General features: G+C 40.6%; 1 pseudogene; it reads left to right on the plus strand.

The window, feature by feature from the left end:
* Positions 1–868: 868 nt before the first annotated feature.
* Positions 869–3,784, plus strand: R3hdm2-ps2 (R3H domain containing 2, pseudogene 2; annotated as a pseudogene).
* Positions 3,785–19,696: the final 15,912 nt, after the last annotated feature.

The raw sequence follows: 19,696 nt of genomic DNA on the forward strand, positions 1-19,696 counted from the left end.
ATTCTCTTTATTAAAAGCTCCTTTAATGTTTCCATACCTATGGACACAAATATGAAAAGCTAGCCCACACTTTTATTTTGCTCAATGATTGACTCTCCAATTGTATTGAAATGAAATCCTGCTTGCATACTTTTCTTCTTCTAAGCTATGAAGTTATATGACTCATGAAAGCTCACATATCAAGATCAGAGTCAGTGGCATTTGGACTTGAAACGACAATATATAATTCACTGGCTAGTTCTCTCCAGCCGAAGGAGTTATTTACCCATCATGACGTTGGATTCGGGCAAATTATTCTGAGTTTAAAAATTCTCTTTATAAAAATTCTTAAAAATACAAATTCAATGATATACCTTTTATGTTTTGTTAATCAAATATTACTCTAAAGTAAGGCAGAAATCAGTAGGTCAGGTAGGTGATTCTTGACTCTGACCCAGTATGTGTGCTGAGTATAGGCTTTTTCAGACACATGAAGAGAAGGCAGAACTATTTCAAGAAGACGGGAACCTGTGCAAAGTCATAGAAACATGAAGAAGAATCCTCCCCTTAAAGAAGGATAAGGGCGGCGTTGGCGATTTAGCTCAGTGGTAGAGCACTTGCCTAGCAACCGCAAGGCCCTGGGTTCAGTCCCCAATTCCAAAAAAAAAAAAAAAAAGGAAAAAAAAAAGAAGGATAAGTGCATGGATGTCATGGCTCACATGTTTGATCTCAATACTTGGGGAGTGGAATCAGAGTGATGTCTGTAAGTTCCAGATTTCCAACGATACATAGTGAGAACTTGTTTCAACAACAAAAACAACAAAACAGTCTTTTCTCTGTAGGATCCATCCCGAAAATTCACAGAAGCTGCTATACCCTGCTGCAGAACATGACTAACAGTAACACTATTCAGGAGACTCTGGAAATTATGAACGAATCCGAAAAAACTGGTAGAAAAATCTGTAAACAAAAATAAATTTATATCCAAAACTCTAAGGAAGGAAGAAGTTGAGAAGGAGGGTGAAGAGAATGGTCTGTGTCAGGAGACATAGAGACAGACATTCAGTTGTAGCCATGCCAGGAAAAGAGCTAAATCTATTTCCAAGTTCAAGTTGGTGTGCAGTCTGGCAGTATGTGAGGAATCCTCCACTCCAATCGTTAATGGGATACTAGATACACACGATATAGTTCAATTGAACATCAGCTGCCAGTTCAAAAAAAATGTCTCTGAAAAGGAAGACAAGGGCAAAAGCAAAGAAAAGATCCCAAGGAAGATGCTGTCCAGTGACTTTAGCCAAGAATATTCTGACTACACTGGAATAGATCTACATGAATTCTTGTAAACACACTGAAAAAGAAACAAAGATTTTGCCGCTAAAGTTAGAACAAGAGATTCTGGACTTCATCAGTGACAATAACCAGTTCAAGAAGTTCTCTCAGATGACCTCATACCACCGGATGCTATTACACCGGGTAGTGGCCTATTTTGGGATGGACCACAATATTGATCAAAGAGGGAAAGCTGTCATCATCAACAAGACCAGCAGCACGAAGATCCCTGGACAGAGGTTCTCAGAACATAGAAAAGATGAGAAGAACACAGAATTTCAACAGAGATTCATTCTCAAGAGAGATAATGCCAGTATGGACCAAGATGATGACGATGACAGTTCCATTGCAGGATGGTAGGAAGAACAAGTCAATAGAAGAGAGAAAGGAGGAATATCAAAGGGTCCAAGAGAGAATATTTGTCCAAGAGACTCTCCAGAATGGCTATCTAAATGACATCAGAGGAAATTGTGAAGGGCTGAGCAGTACCTCAAGCAGCTGACAGAGCAGCACAGTGAACTCAAATCCCTGGAGCCATGGCCTTGGAGCAGCACAGACTCAGATAGCTCTGAGCATCTGTAATATGCGAGCATCTGTCACCAAAGCCAGCAACTTCAGTAGAAACTGCATACTCACCCGAGGTGACAGCATTGTCATCAAGAAAGGTGGCAGTGCAGGAAGGCTCTCCAGGCCAGGCATGGCACTAGGTGCTCCAGAAGTATGCAAGCAGGTTGCCTCACCCCAGTCTGTCGAAGGCTTATTTTCTTTCACTGCCCAGCAGCAGCAGCAGCAGCAGCAGCAGCAGCAGCAGCAGCAGCAGCAGCAGCAGCAGCAACAACAACAACATCCTGCCCTCCCACCCACTCTTTAACAATAGCCACCCTTGAATAATCACATGATTTCACAGGCAGAAGACCTCAGCAAGCAACCCCTTTGGACAAATGAGTCAGCTGCCCAGGTTCTATTGAATCAGCTGACCCATCCTCAGCTCTGTTCCAGCCCCCACTTATCTCCCAGCATCCTCAGAAAACTTGTTTCATCATGACTTCTACTGGACAACCCCTTCCTTTTTCCAACTATTCCACAATTCTAGACATGTACCACCTACCCAATAAGTCCTACCACCCCAAGGCTACGTGCAGACCCCTCAAAAGATCCAGGTTTCTTACTAATCTCCTAGACAGTATCCTAATTCCAACCAGCAATATCAACCTCTGTCTCACCCGGTGGCCTATATTCCCCAGTGTGGTCAGCAACTGCCTCAAGCATCCCAGCAGCCCGGCTTATAGGCCATGATGTCTAGCCAGCAGCACACAGCTTACCAATGCATGCTTGGGGTCCATCAGCCTCAGCACCAGGGCCTCCTCAGCAACCAGCAGAGCAGCATGGGAAGCCAGATGCAGGGCATGGTGGTTCAATATACTCCATTGCCATCTTACCAAGTCCCAGTGGGCAGTGACTCACAAAATGTGTTTCCAACAGCCCATGCTAGTCCCTGCCAGACAGTCTATGCAAGGAGGCCTTCCAGGAGGAGGTGTGCCTGTGTACTACAGCATGATCCCACAAGCTCAGCAGAATGGCCTGAGCCCTTCTGTTGGGTTTGTACATCCTCCTAGCTCTGAGCAGTACCAGATACTTCTCCCTGCAGCCCATGACAGATACCACAGCACCTAATAGAATCCAGGCCCCCCCAGAATCCATCCATGGTCCAGTGGAGTCACTGCAAATACTACAGTGTAGATCAGCATGGTCAGAAGCCTGGAGACCTGTACGGTCCTGATCATGACCCCCAGACCAACTCACAAATGGGCAGCAGCCTTGTCTCATCTCCTACCCAGTCTCCAGCACTCTTTCCTGTCACAAGCCTCATCAATGTCTGTACTGGACTCAGTTCCCTGTCTGTCCAAATCCCATTTCCCTGGTCTGGAGGTCCCCAACGGGGCGATGGGTGCTATTCCCTGTTGGGTGAAGCCATTACAATACAATCTGTCCATCTGCCTTCCCTTGCTCCATGGCCAGTCAATGTACGCGGTGCACCAGGGACAGAGTGGACCAAAGCACGGAAACTGAAGCAAGAGACAAGCACACAAAACTGCCTTCACTGACCTGGGGACAGCAGATATTGTGCTGGGAAGGGTGCTGGGGGTAACTGATCTCCCTGAAGGAATCACCTGTGCAGAGCTAGACAAACCCTTTACTCAGATTGCCATGTCTGGTGCCAAGATCCAGTGGCTTAAGGATGCTCAGGGGCTGCCTGCTGCAGGTAGGGGGGATGGGGGTGGACAACAGTGAAAGTGCTGAGAATGGCTGCCATTTAGACCTTGCTGTCTTGTACACTGCAGTGGCTGTGTTGCCCAGTACCCTGGCTGCCCAGAATGCCTCCCTTGGCCTCAACAACTCTGTGAGTCACTTTAAACTTCGAGTGGCTAAAAAGAACTATGACCTGAGGATGCTGGAGCGAGCAAGCTCTCAATAGTTGGGGTTGGGGGTGAGGGGGTTAGGGCTGGCACAGTAGGAGCAAGGGCCAAGCACAGGGAGCCAAGGCGGACAAATCAGCCAGAGCCTACTGCATTTTAGTTGAAGAGAGAAACAGATTCTCACACTGGCATGGGACTCCTTTGACATGGGTTCCCCTTTTCCATGGTTGGTTCCCTTCTGTCTCCCCCTCCTTCCCATCTTCTATCATTTTAAAATCTCTTCTCCCACCATGAAATTAATTTCTTTCATATTTTTGGCTGAGCAGAGTTGAGAGGGTCCCGTCCCCTCCTTTTCCCATTTCATTACCAGCGCAACGGCCCTTCCTTCTTTTGGTCTTCATGAATATATTTATATGGGCATAATTAAGAAAAACAAATTGATTTCCCCATTCATTCACGTCTACCATCCTGCTTCCCCAAACCCCACAGAGCTAAAACCTGGGACTCCCCTGCCTCCAATCCAACCCCAGAGTACTTGTATAGTGTTTGTTTGAGGTTTGTGCCATAGTTGCAGACCCAGTATATAATTACACATGCAGATGTTTGCTGGGTTCACTGTAAAAATTTTTTAATTTGTTTTTTTGTTTGTTCTGGAAGTTACTTGGGGGAGGTTTGTTGTGCTTATAAATATATAAAAAAGCAAAAACCTGTAGAAAAAGAAAAAAGCAGGCTAAGGGCTGAGCATTGCACAGAGCCTCTTCTAGTTGACTAAGATATGATGGCTATAGTAACAGGGAACTTCTTTACCCAGGACTGAGGGCTGAATTAATCTATGGGTAAAGTGATATACATTTAGAAGACAGCTGATACAATCTGGATTTAGCATGATGATAGTAGCATGCTCTAATTGAAGAAATACTAGCAAGTAAAGGCTGATAGATGAGGGAGTGTCAGTTTTCTTTACAAGTGTGGTCCCTGGTAGACTAACCATGCTCCAATGTGTATAGGATTAGCCAGATTCAGTGGGTTAAAAACAAAAAGCAAAACAAACAAACAAACAAACAGAAAACCAAAAAACCCCCCAAAACAAACAAAACAAAGCAAAACAGACAAATGCAGAGGGCATGCGGTTGACAATGGAATATAGAGACGCAGAAGGAGTTGGAGAGAGTGTGAGGGATTGAAATGAACCAACGACATTCTATACATGTATTAAGTTCTCAAAGAATGAATAAGAAACTGGCCATCTTCTGCAACCAAGCAAGGTTTCTAATGTAGGACTAGCATGCCACCCTGGTCACAAAACTTTTGGCTTATAATTTGTGGTGATTGCAAGATGTGCTGGGGTAATGCTGGCACAGAACTTGTCAAAGTGGTCAACCCATGACTGGTCCAGACCCACACAACATAAAAGAGCCCAGGCTTCACATGGCCTGGATTACTAGGAAGAAGAGAAGTGATATTATCAGTTTATATTCTAAGATAATATTTCTGGACCTGTTGAATGGATACATTAGATGCGTGTTTAAATAAATTATAATACCTTATTAGATAAACTGATATTATTAAGAATTAGGAAATAAATCAAAGTAAATTTGAAGTAGGGTAGATTGGGAAGGAACAAGCTGAAGTCACAAGAGGCTTATTACAAGGATGCTGAAGTAGCTTATATGCATATGGGGAACAAAAATGTTCATAGGAGGAGATAGGGAGACAAAGTTTGGAGCAGAGACTGAAGGAACGGCCATTCAGAGTCTGCCCCACCTGAGGATCCAGCCCATATACAATATTGCTGATGCCAAGAAGTGCATGCTGTCAGGAACCTGATATAGCTGTCTCCTGAGAGGCTTTGCCAGACCATGACAAATACAGAGGCAAATGCTTGCAACCAACCATTGAACTGAGAATGGGATCCCCATTGAGCAGTTAGAGAAAGGATTGGAGGAGCTGAAGGGGCTTGCAACCCCATAAGGACAATAATACAAACCAACCAGAGCTCCCAGGGACTAAACCACTACCCAAAGAGTACACATGGACAGACCCACCACGGCTCCAGCTGCATATGTAGCAGAGGATGGCCTTGTTGGGCACCAATGAGAGAAGAAGCCCTTGTTCCTGCCAAGGCTGGATCCACCAGTGTAGGAGAATGTCAGGGCAGGGAGTCAGGAAGGGGTGGGTAGTTGCGGAGGGGAACACCCTCATAGAAGAGAGGGGGAGAGGGATGGGATAGGGGATATATGGACGGGAAAATGGGAAAGAGAATAACATTTGAAATGTAAATTTAAAAATATACAATAGAAGAATAAGTAGAAGGGGCTGATGGTATTGAGGGCAAAGTAGGGGGGACTGGTCAACAGATGCCATTAACATGAAGAGTTTGAATCCCAAGTAATTAAAATGACTCTAGGTAGAGAGACAGTTTGAGGAAATAAAACGGGCAGGAGTGATAGATCAGCCATAGTGCATGGTGAAGGTTTAGCAGAATGTTAGCAACTTTAACAAAGGCAGCATAGAGAAAATGAGATGCAGCAATGGTAGAAGAGACAGTGGGGACGATTGTAATTTGGAAAGAGGCCAATGTAGAATAAAATAAAGTGGACCATGGAGTCCTGGGAACATGCACATTTGTTAAACAAAGTCACTTGATGTCAAGCAAGTGATCATCATGAGTACTACATGGCTTACAATGTATCACATGCATTTATGCATTCAAGTTTTCATGATAAATATGTGAGGCAGGTGCTTTTACTGAATCCATCTCACAGGGTAGGAAACTATGTAAGAAAGAAATGAATTACTCCTTAGTTGTGTAGATTCAGAATCAGACTTGAGAGCACTCTAGTTCTGAATTTTTTTTTGTTAAAATTATTCTATCTAGATATTCTTAGCATAACCAGGAACTTTACCCATGGTTATAATTTAACATTCATCTATTATAAGCCAACAAGGAAACAATATAACTATGGGTGAATACCCACTGGTAGTTGTTTACACTTCTTATTCCTCAGGATTAGTTGTTTTGAAATGGATACACTGTTGATGTCATAATGAACTGATGCACACAGGGTACACCGATATCAGAGACTCCTTAAGTTTTCATTATATCTTGATTATTACTCAGGGAATAAAGCCAAAGAATACCACAAGCTTTATTTTTTTCCATTTTTGTTCCATGATTTTATGTTGTCAATTTCTTGTTCTATGGCTGATAGAACTAGCAGTGGCCAATGAATACACAAAAATATCCAACGTCACTAGTGATAAGGGAACTATAAATCAAAAATACTTTGACATTTCACAAAACCCTAGTCAGAAGAAGAAAACACAACACGACAAATGCTGCTGCTGCTGCTGTGTTGGGCAAAGGAGTAAGTAATCTAATACTTTCTGGTAAGAATGTAAATTAATCACACTGCTAAAAAAATGAAACTATGGTTGTGTCTTATAGTTTCTTTTTTTCTTTCTTTTTTTTTTTTTCGGAGCTGGGGACCGAACCCAGGGCCTTGCGCTTGCTAGGCACCACTGAGCTAAATCCCCAACCCCTGGTTGTGTCTTATAAAACTGTAAAAAAAGTAGCCTATAATCAGCTAGGTTCCTCTGGGTATGTATCGATGAATTTTAAATGAACTTATCAGTGAAATATATACACAACTCTATTGTATAGCTACTTATGACAGCTCGGTGATCAGCCGAGGCACTCCACTGTAACAGAAACAGCAACTGGGACACCTCTATGTAAGCACCAGTGGCCACACAGCTGCAAAACCATTTCCTGCAGGAGGAACTAATTGAGAGACCTGAGAGACCAAGGATTGCTGTCACAGACAATGCCAGCTAATCAGTAGCTGCTGTTTAAAAGAGATGCTTTTTTTTTTTTTTTTTGGACCAATGGGGCACGGAGCTTGCAGCAGTATTCAGATGAGCTTGCTACAGTGTTTCTCACCTGCTCCCAGAGTCTGCGTTGTTGACTCTGTACAACCTCACTTCTAACACCCAAGGGCAGGTAGGGTCAGGTGGTGAGTAGTCCAGGACACAGATAACATCTGGCAGCCAATAGATTGATGAATAAAGAAAATGTGACATTAGTAAGCCAGAAAGGAAAATAAAATCATCCAATTTGAAAGAAAATAGAACTTGAGCTCACCATGTTAAACAAAATAAACCAGACTTAGAAAGATAAGTATTAGGTGTCATTCTCATATGTGGATTCTATACAAAAGGAAAATACAGGGAAGCTGAAGCAGGGTTATTAGGGAAGAGGATAGGGATCAAGCATTTAGAAAGGGTAATGATCTGGGTGACTCTTATCAAAGTAGTTCATACAGAAAACACGATCCTGCAGCTACTCATTGTTTTGCTGCAGTTACTATATGCTAATAAATTATATGGGAATACAGAAAGGAAGTATATTGAATATAGGACTTATTGCCCAATTTAACTTACATGTTCTCAAGATTCAAATATTTAACTAGCCTATAAAATGCAGTATTTAATTTTTACATTTCTGATCTATTGGTTTTTGAGAGAAAAATTTCAAAATCCTTGTCTCTTTGCATTTATCATTTTTATTGTTTCTTTTTTTCTCTTTCGAATTCGTTTCGTGACTAAATTGTTTGATGCATGGATATTTGCAATTGTTTTCTGATCTTGATGAATTGGTCCTTTATCATAATTTCCTCAGTTCTTTATTTATTTTGTATATTTTGACAGGTATTAATGCGTCCATACTATGATTTGATTAATATCTCCTCGCTCTATATTTACTGCTTTATTTAAATCCTTCATATGTATATTATTAAATGTGCTCAATGGCACTGCACATTTTTAAACCTGTACAGAGTTCCCAACCACACACACAGTATCCAATACTGTTACCAAGGATAACAAGTTCTGAGTAGTCCCATGGTACTTATTAGATGCTGTTTCCCATTGGTCTCTTTCCTGTTGTGCCCAATGTTTATATTGGCTTAAATATTGCTTATAGAACATGCCAGGAATGTTTATTTACAGATCTTGCACTTGACCATCCTTTGGTTCATTGGCCAGGGTTTCTACTATTTTGTTATGCCCCCTGCCTTTGTGATAAGCCATCACTGGGTTTCTATCTGCCAAAAGGACTCTATTCTACTCTCTTTTGCTATATCTGTCTGAAGATCTGTCTTTCAAAAAGACATTTTAATTTGTATCCTAGTCATAACTGAGTTCTGTTAAACAAAGTAATTTATTTTCTCATAGCTCTCCAGGTACTAAGTGTGAAATCAAATTGCTATCAGAGGTGATTTCCCTAGAAAAGCTCCGAGGAAGAATATATTCCTCTATCTTCAGCTTCAGGAGCTTACTAAGAGTTATTTTGTGGCCCTGGGCATCTTACCGTATGTGATGGTTTATATATGCTTGGCCCAGGGAGTAACAATATTAGGTGTGGTTCTCTTGGAGTAGGTGTGGTCCCGTTGGAGTAGGTGTGCCACTGTGGGTGTGGGCTATAAGACTCTCATCATAGCTGCCTGGAAACCAGTATTCTGCTAACAGCCTTCAGATGAAGATGTAGAACTCTCAGCTCCTCAGGCACCATGTCTGCTTGGATATTGCCATGTTTCTGGCTTGGTGATAACCGACTGAACCTCTGAATCTGTAAGTCAGCGCCAATTAAATGTTGCCTTGGTCATGGTATCTGTTCATAGCAATAAAACCGTAAAAAGACACCTTAGCTGCATTGTGTGGAGACCCTATTACAAAATAAATTCACTAAGACTTTCTGGGTGGAGGCAAATTATATGGGGCCATTACTCAATCCACTAAAGAGTTATTTATATTAGATATTACTATTGTTTTGCTCTATTAGGGTTTTATTCTGTAATCAGATCTTTATTGTCCCTTAAAATATGCATTTTGATTTATAGATTATTATTTACTATTTGCTTTTTGAGGATGAAAAGTACAAACAACATATTTAAAATAATTCTATAAATGCAATTTTTCATGATTAGGGAGAATTTTGGAGATATTTACATGTTTATTTTGCATGTCCTATTTAGTGTTTTTTATAAAAATATTTATATACTCCTTCCTTCATTCATTTATTCATTCAATGTGTGTGTGTGTTTGCACTATGTAGGTTCAGTGTCTGTGGAAGCTAGAAGATGGCATCAGATCTCTTGGAACCATAGTTGTAAGCAGTTGTGAATTATGTGACGTAAATGCTGGCAATTACATGTTACAGGTCCTCTCCAAAGCCAGTAAGGTTTCTTCATAGCTGATCTATCTCTGTAGCCCATGTTCAATATTTTTTACTGCATAATTCTTATCATTCTTCTACCTTCTACTAAGAAAACATAATTTTATCCAACTCTATTTCCATTTTCTAGTTTTACAATGAAACACCACTTACCACGATTCTTTCATGGCTGATTTTAGCCACAATAGAGCTGCTTGTAGTCTAGGGCCAATGACTTTTCTCTTTCCACATAATAAAATCTGCTATGCAAGTTCTGTGTTGTGTTTAATCTGGTTGAAATTGATACCTTCCCAATTTTTATTATTACAATTATTACTAAAAATTTCATTGTCTGATATGTAAAAGAGAGATTACTAAGAATCACATAGTTAGGTTTAAATGCAATAAATTTAATTCAAATGGTTAAAAGACATTTCAATATGAAAGACCTTGGTAGTGGAAGATCTCATGTTTCAAGGTATAGGTGAAATTTTCATTTCATAGGACTGTAGACAGAATATATATGGTTTGTATTACAAGAGTCATTGTGAGTCAAATAATTAGCAGTTTTATTTGTTTACTTATTATTTTTCATTGGCCTTTACATCTTCTATTCTGCAAGATATTTTTTAATGTAGGACATTTGAGTGAGGGCCTATGAGAATTGATCCAAAAAATATCTTAATGTTGCTCTTACTTGCGAATAGTAATTTATTTGGCACTAGAATTCAAAGTTGACAGTTACTATCCTCAATTCTTCAAAGATAATATCTGATTGTTGTCTGGCATCTACAGCAGATGGTGTAAAGCTCGCTGACAAACCATTTGTTCTTCCTGGAATTAATCTGAGTGTTTCATTCTCATTTTTCTTTTGTTCTCTGTAAGGATTTTTTTCATGATAATGTTAGACTTTCTTTGTCTTTGTTGTCCTAATAACTTTTACCCATCACAAGGAGATGTTTGTCTTTTTTCAATACTGTAATCCATGTACTCATGTTTCTTCAAATATAAGCTCCTCAACTCACTTTCTTCACTGTCTTGAATTTCTCCAAGATGTGTGTTGGACTCCTTAAACTTCACTTCTCTTTCTTTGCTACTCATTTCCCTTTGCCACCCATGAGAGTGTCCAAAGTTCTTCTCGTATGAAAATTTATCACGTTTTAATGTCTTTTAACATATCTAATGCAGAACTTTTTTATACCTTAAAATATATTACAATCTGACTAACTAATTTAGTTTAAATTTATCCTGCTCAAACTTAACTATTTGTTTCGTAGTGAAACTTTTATTTTGGACATTTTCAAATTTGTCATTCCTTCCTAGATTCTACTATTATTCTTTATTCTCTCCTCAATCTCCTTTATTCTTTTTCTTTTCCATCTTTATTAAATTGGGTATTTCTTATTTAAATTTCAAATGTTATTCCCTTTCCCGGTTTCTGGGCAAACATCCCCCTAATCTCTCCCCCTCCCATTCTATATGGGTGTTCTCCTCCCCATCCTCCCCCCATTACCACCTTCCTCCCAACAATCACGTTCACTGGGAGTCCAGCCTTGGCAGGACCAAGGGCTTCCCCTTCCACTGGTGCTCTTACTAGGCTATTCATTGCTACCTATGAGGTCAGAGTCCAGGGTCAGTCCATGTATAGTCTTTGGGTAGTGGCTTAGTCCCTGGAAGCTGTGGTTGGTTGGCATTGTTGTTCATATGGGGTCTCAAGCCCCTTCAAGTTCTTTCAGTCCTTTCTCTAAATCCTTCAACGGGGGTCCTGTTCTCAGTTCAGTGGTTTGCTGCTGGCATTTGGTATGTATTTACTATATTCTGGCTATGTCTCTCAGGAGAGATCTACATCTGGTTCCTGTCAGCCTGCACTTCTTTGCTTCATCCATCTTCCCTAGTTTGGTGGCTGTATATATATGGGCCTCATGTGGGGCAGGCTCTGAATGGGCGTTCTTTCAGCCTCTGTTCAAAACTTTGCCTCCCTATCCCCTCCTAAGGGTATTATTGTTCCCCTTTTAAAGAAGGAGAGAAGCATCCGCATTTTGATCTTCCTTCTTGAATTTCATGTGTTCTGTGCATCTAGGGTCATTTGAGCAGTTGGGCTAATATCCACTTATCAATGAGTGCATATCATGTGTGTTTTTCTGTGATTGGGTTACCTCACTCAGGATGATATTTTTTGTTCCATCCATTTGTCTATGAATTTCATGAAGTCATTGTTTTTGATAGCTGAGTAGTAATCCATTGTGTAGATGTACCACATTTTCTGTATCCATTCCTCTGTTGAAGGGCATCTGGGTTCTTTCCAGCTTCTGGCTATTATAAATAAGGCTGCTATGAACATAGTGGAGCATGTGTCTTTGTTATATGTTGGAGCATCTTTTGGGTATATGCCCAAGAGAGGTATAGCTAGGTCCTCAGGTAGAGCAATGTCCAATTTTCTGAGGAACCTCCAGACTGATTTCCAGAATGGTTGTACCAGTTTGCAATCCCACCATAAATAGAGGAGTGTTCCTCTTTCTCCACATCCTCAACAGCATCAGTTGCCACCAGGGTTTTTGATCTTAGCAATTCTGACTGGTGTGAGGTGGAATCTCAGGATTGTTTTGATTTGCATTTCCCTTATGACTAAAGATGTTGAACATTTCTTTAGGTGCTTCTCAGCCATTCGACATTCCTGAGCTGTGAATTCTTTGTTTAGCTCTGAACCCCATTTTTAATAGGGTTATTTGTCTCCCTGCGGTCTACCTTCTTGAGTTCTTTGTATATTTTGAATATAAGCCCTCTATCTGTTGTAGGATTGGTAAAGATCTTTTCTCAATCTGTTGGTTGCTGTTTTGTCCTAACGACAGTGTTCTTTCCCTTACAGTAGTTTTCCCTTGTAGTTTTGTGAGATCCCATTTGTCGATTCTTGATCTTAGAGCATAAGCCATTGATGTTTTGTTCAGGACATTTTCTCTAGTGCCCATGTGTTCGAGATTCTTCCCCACTTCTTCTTCTTTTAGTTTGAGTGTATCTGATTTGATGTGGAGGTCCTTGATCCACTTGGACTTAAGCTTTGTACAGGGTGATAAGCATGGATCGATCTGCATTCTTCTACATGTTGACCTCCAGTTGAACCAGCACCATTTGCTGAAAATGCTATCTTTTTCCATTTGATGGTTTTGGCTCCTTTGTCAAAAATCAAGTGACCATAGGTGTGTGGGTTCATTTCTGGGTCTTCCATTCTATTACGCTGGTCTATCTGTCTGTCTCTCTAAATACCATGCAGTTTTTATCACTATTGCTCTGTAATATTGCTTGAGTTCAGGCATAGTCATTCCCCCGGAAGTCCTTTTATTGTTGAGGATAGTTTTAGCTATCCTGGGTTTTTTGTCATTCCAGATGAATTTGCAAATTGTTCTGTCTAACTCTATGAAGAATTCGATTGGAATTTTGATGGGGATTGCATTGAATCTGTAGATCACTTTTGGTAAAATGGCCATTTTTACTATTTTAATCCTGCCAATCTATGAGCATGGGAGATCTTTCCATCTTCTGAGATCTTCTTCAATATCTTTCTTCAGAGATTTGAAGTTCACCTATAATCCTGTAAGTATTCCCAATAAACTCAGAGGTTTGACAGGTTGGATGAGAATTATTTCATTTGCTCTGTCTTTGTTCTACTATTTGGGGAGAGTAGACATCTTTTCATATTTCTGCCGGAAAAGTTATGTGACAGCTTTGTATTGCTTTTCCCAATCATTTATCACTATCAAGGGTAGGGTTAGCACACAATGGCTAAGATATGATATCATCCTAGGTCCACCTTAATAATTAAGGCATAAACATGTGACATGTGTACGTTCGTATACAATGGAATGTCATTCAGGCATAAAAAATGAAATGCTGTCATTCACAAGAAAATTCGTAGGAGTAAAGGAGATGGCAATAGGTAAACAAACAAAGAAAGGTCAGATGGCATGTCAACTTTCTGATGTGTTCCATCCAAATGATGATGTGAGTCCATCCAAATTGTAGTGTGATGATTGACAGAGTCTGGAAAGAATATGGTAGGTGGATAAAAGATGAGCAGATTTGAGTAATATGTACTTTATATATGTACAGAGGCTTGACATTGGATCTCTCCAATAGGTGACATTTATATGTCATAAACAAAAATGAAAGATACCGCTCGCAAACTCTCCATCTGAAACAGAGAGGAGACTTTCCTGCAGGTGTACTGGACCATCATTGGTTGGGATTTCAGAGTGCTGGAGTTATTTCAGTGTAAAGGTAGCAGTGGGATCATTAGGCAGTTACTGAACATAGACATTGTACAGTTTTTTTTCTTTGCCTTCCTGATTACTTTTTTAAAGTTCCAAGACCTAATTAAGTTGGAATAACACAAATTAAAATATACACTCTATTAATGGGGACTAGGTTGCAATGCAAATTTTATAACTAATTTAAAAATAATGCCACTTCAAGAATAATTTGTCCCATTTCCCCCTCGCTGCCCTGCTCCCCCCTTTGACTCAGACTAGGGAAAACCAGTGCTTTAATTACAAAGTAGACAAATGCAGTCTGAGAAGTCCTGCTTAGTGGGTTCAGATATAATGAGCTTTCAGAAGGCAATGAGAAGGAAAACGATCAAAAAAAATTTTTTTTTTGTGGGTTTGCTTTCTGGCCTGTTGCTTGCATTTGTTTGCTGTACTTTTCTATTAAGATGTGAAGTCACTGTTTCAAGTGTAAGGCAGAAAGAGAGCTAGTCCCAATGTAGACTACTTCCCACCCTTGGCTGGACAATGTACATCTTTACAATGAGTAATCTAGAGCGAAGCAACTAGGCACTCCCATTCTTCCTTCACCCTGAGTGGTCAGGACTTGTGCTTGACAGACAGTGTTTTTCCTGTTAACTGCTCATCTGGAAAGATGTTTTGTCTAGATCCATACTATGTACTTAAACATCCCTTACCCTAACCTGCTTTTATAATGTATCTTGGTCAATTTTGTGGGCATTTTTAATTCCCATGGGTTGAGGTTTGGTTTTTTGCTATGCATTGTAATACTAGCGCTGGTTGCCCCAGGGATGATGAGGTTTTTCATGTGGACCCAAAATGATGCTATATAATCTTGCTTCCCATGCCTCAAGTTATTCCCAGTTGGTGAATAAAGATGACTACAGCTTACAGCTGGGCAGAACAGAGGTAGGTTTCCTGGGCTTGGGGTCTGAGGAGGACCATGAAGAGGAGACAATGGAAGGAGAAGATGCTGTGAGGTAGGAATCTTAAAGACAGAGCTGTGAGGGCTGGCCAATCCAAGTTAAGAGCCAATCTTCTGGAACATCGTGAGTCATGTTATGTGGTTATTGGCAGGGAAGTAGACATAATAGCTTAGAGGGTAGATATCTGCCCAGCACTAGTACTGATTAAGGCTTATTATAAATATAAAGATTATGTGCCATTTATCTGGGAGCTGAGTGATCCTAGGCAGTGTAGAAACTCCCAATTGAGATTAAATATTTATAATACCCATGAACAGGATGATGACATCGAGAGGAAGGTTAACACAATATATAAAGGAGGTTTCCATCTGTCACTGAGGCGACTGATGATGGAACCTGTCAGCCAGTAGTTCTTAGACAAGTTCATTCGTCTACTGACTTGCTCTCCCTCCTGACTTCATGTTCTAAGAAAGAAGGTACTGCCGCAGCTTCAGCCCCCAATTCAAGCTCATCCATAGAAAATGTTCAAAAGACGTTTGCCAAAATAACAAATGACCCTTTATCTTCAGAGTAAAGTCTACGCTCTGCCTCACAACATTCAAGAAACTTCAAAACCTGCCTTTAACCTTTTGTGCTCTCTATTTCCTTCCTCTCCCTGACAATTGCCTAGCAACCGTATTGAAGCTATCATAACATCCAAAGCAGACATGGGCTCTTACTCTCTGTGCTCTTGCTGAGGGCGCTAAAGATAAACCTTTAAGGCACATCTTTGCTGTCATCTCTAGGACATCCTCCCCATCCAAGCAACTGCTGGGGAATAGATTTAATAACAAACACTTAGGGAGTGACTACACTATGCCAGGAAGAACACAATGGTGTAGGAAGAGTGCTTTTAGGTGGGAGGACATGAAGGTGGAACAAAGAAAGGAGGGCACAGTACAGTAGCCCGAGGGCAGCCAAGTCGACTCAGAACCCCTGCCTGTGGTATTTCTCAGGAAGAAAGTGTGAGCTTGTAGGATAGAGGATCGATAGATCTAAAAGCCAGCTGTTTCATTCAATGAGCACTACCTAGTCCTAGTTTCTCTCTGTGATTTCTCTGGACTCCAACAGTAGCAACTGTTGTGTGTTTCGTGTGTGGTCCATTCTGTCTCTAACCTCTGTGCATGGCTGGTGCTCCACCTCTCTGCTTTCTGGGAGCCCCTCCTCTGCAGCTGCTGAGGCAACGTCTACCTAATGTTAAAGGACTGACTGAGGAGTCTGCTTTAGGATATCCAAGTTTTCTGAGGACATTCTGCTTTCTACATGTGCCTGTCACTGCTCTTACCACTTATTTATCTATAATTCCCTTTTCTCACTCACATTTCCCTTTTATCTAACAGCTAGATAAGAATTTTACTGAAAATGGCTATACTATAGAACGAAAACCTTTAAAAGTGAAGTTTTGGTTGGAGTAGGACATTGGGGTTTGCTAACTTCTCTAGATAATGTCATTTATGCTGAAAATCTTTTCTCTGGATATTTAGTTCCCTAAGACTAGGAATCCTTCCCTAATTATCACAAGTTTAACTTGAGTGACTTACTTTTTAGAAATAGGCAATTCCTGATTTTCAACTGATTTTTTTTAATGCAATGCTCCAAGGGGGAATCAGGCCAGATTGTCTGACCTCCCCATATCTGTCCTGCATGGTCTGTACAGCACTCAGCCCAGATTTATCCCATGTTGCCTCTCAGTTCCTACACAGATACACAACTGTATTTGCATTCCATGTTTATCTTGTTGTAGTTTAGACCGTCCTTGACATTTATCTCTTGTATCTGTGATGTTGTAACAAGTGATTTATTTATTAAATTTTTTTGTCTATTAAAGGTCTTGAGCTACCAGAATATAAACAGTATCATCACAGAGGTTCTTAGCAGTTTTGTCAATTGGTAGATTTGTATTTAGGTTACTCAGAATGGTGCCTGGTAGTTGATAAAAGTTCAGTAAGTATTTAGTAAATGAATGAATGAATGAATTTTCTGACATGCACATATTTTGTCCACTCTGTACTCCTGAATTTAATTCATTAATTCTTGCTCTCTCCCATATCGATTCATTTCTGCCAACTATTTCAACCACAATATTATTTGTCCACCAGCTAGCTACCTTGCTTGATGCCCCAGTCTCTTGTTAGATCCCTGTTTCAGACATACCCAGGATTCGTTCCTCCTTATAGACTCAAAATATTATTGGCTGGCCATTTCTAATCTCTTACTTGAAAAATAAAAAGCTCCCCTGGGAAATCAAGATGGCGTGCATTGGAGTCATTGCCACAGATGTCCCTCATCACCATGTCTTCCTAAATGGATATCATTTGGGCATCCAGTTGGGGGAGAGTTGCTTGGCTTCGGAGGCTTTGAGGCTTATTAACAAGCTGCTTGGCTGAATCTGTTTACCTTGAGGTCACTGGTTTGCAAATAGCCCAGATTCCTGGTGATAAAAGGTGCTGCTGTTTGACAAATGGGCTATATAGCATGTCTAAAAAAATGATGTGTTTCCAGGATACTGAAGGGACTAGGGGAGGACTGCTTCTTGTTCTCATGTAAAAAGGACTCACAGTGTCCTGCTCTTTCCTTTTCTTTGTGGTGGTGGGGGATGATGTCTGAGGCAGGTGGTAGGACTCAGCCACTTTGAGAGGAGGCCTCAGAGCAAAAATATGGTGGATCTAAGAATGTATGTACAGGATGGAGAGTCTAAGAAAATATGAAAGCTAGGGTGGGAAGTGATATCATCAGAAAGGTGATAAAGAGGAGTGGACATTGGATTGGGCTTCATGGGTCTATACATTTGTGTTGTTTCTGATTGCTTGCAGATTTCTGGGCCAGTGAAGAAATGAAATTTCGGACGCTACCTCCATAAACTTTAAAAACAGAAATAAAGAGAGAGGCAGACACACCTGGGAAACCAGAAGTGACTGCACTCTGCACACATTATGATTCCAGAGGAAAACACCAAACGCCATCTGGAACCCTGGTGCACGGAAGCTCCCAGAAAGGGCGGCACAGATCTTCCTGGTTGCGGCCGCAATGGAGAGCTCAGAAGCAACAGCCCACGAGCAAACTTGAGCCTTGGGACCACAGGTAAGACCAACTTTTCTGCTGCAAGTGACCTGCCTGGTGAACTCAAGACACAGGCCCACAGGAACAGCTGAAGACCTGTAGACAGGAAAGACTACACGCCCAAAAGCAGAACACTATGTCCCCATACTGGCTGAAAGAAAACAGGAAAACAGGTATATAGCACTCCTGACACACAGGCTTATAGGACAGTCTAACCACTGTCAGAAATAGCAGAACAAAGTAACACTAGAGATAATCTGATGGCGAGAGGCAAGCCTAGGAACCCAAGCAACAGAAACCAAGACTACATGGCATCATCGGAGCCCAATTCTCCCACCAAAGCAAACACGGAATATCCAAACACACCAGAAAAGCAAGATCTAGTTTCAAAATCATATTTGATCATGATGCTGGAGGACTTCAAGAAAGACGTGAAGAACTCCCTAAGAGAAACACAGAAAAATATTAAAAAACAAGTAGAAGCCTACAGAGAGGAATCGCAAAAATCCCTGAAAGAATTCCAGGAAAACATAAATAAACAAGTAGAAGCCCATAGAGAGGAGTCACAAAAATCCTGAAAGAATTCCAGGAAAACACAATCAAACAGTTGAAGGAATTAAAAATGGAAATACAAGCAATCAAAAAATAACACATGGAAACAACCCTGGATATAGAAAACCAAAAGAAGAGACAAGGAGCTGTAGATACGAGCTTCACCAACAGAATACAAGAGATGGAAGAGAGAATCTCAGGAGCAGAAGATTCCATAGAAATCATCGACTCAACTGTCAAAGATACTGTAAAGCGGTAAAAGCTACTGGTCCAAAACATACAGGAAATCCAGGACTTAACGAGAAGATCAAACCTAAGGATAATAGGTATAGAAGAGAGTGAAGACTCCCAGCTCAAAGGACCAGTAAATATCTTCACCAAAATCATAGAAGAAAACTTCTCTAACCTAAAGAAAGAGATACCCATAAACATACAAGAAGCCTACAGAACTCCAAATAGATTGGACCAGAAAAGAAACTCCTCCCGTCACATAATACTCCAAACACCAAACACACAAAATAAAGAAAGAATATTAAAAGCAGTAAGGGAAAAAGGTCAAGTAACATATAAAGGCAGACCTAGCAGAATCACACCAGACTTTTCGCCAGAAACTATGAAAGCCAGAAGATCCTGGACAGATGTCATACAGACCCTAAGAGAACACAAATGCCAGCCCAGGTTACTGTATCCTGCAAAACTCTCAATTAACATAGATGGAGAAACCAAGATATTCCATGACAAAACCAAATTTACACAATATCTTTCTACAAATCCAGCACTACAAAGGATAATAAATGGTAAAACCCAACATAAGGAGGCAAGCTATACCCTAGAAGAAGCAAGAAACTAATCGACTTGGCAACAAAACAAAGAGAAGAAAAGCACACAAACATAACCTCACAT

This window comes from Rattus norvegicus, chromosome 7, assembly GCF_021556685.1.
Source record: "Rattus norvegicus strain SHRSP/BbbUtx chromosome 7, alternate assembly SHRSP_T2T, whole genome shotgun sequence".
NCBI lineage: Eukaryota > Metazoa > Chordata > Mammalia > Rodentia > Muridae > Rattus > Rattus norvegicus.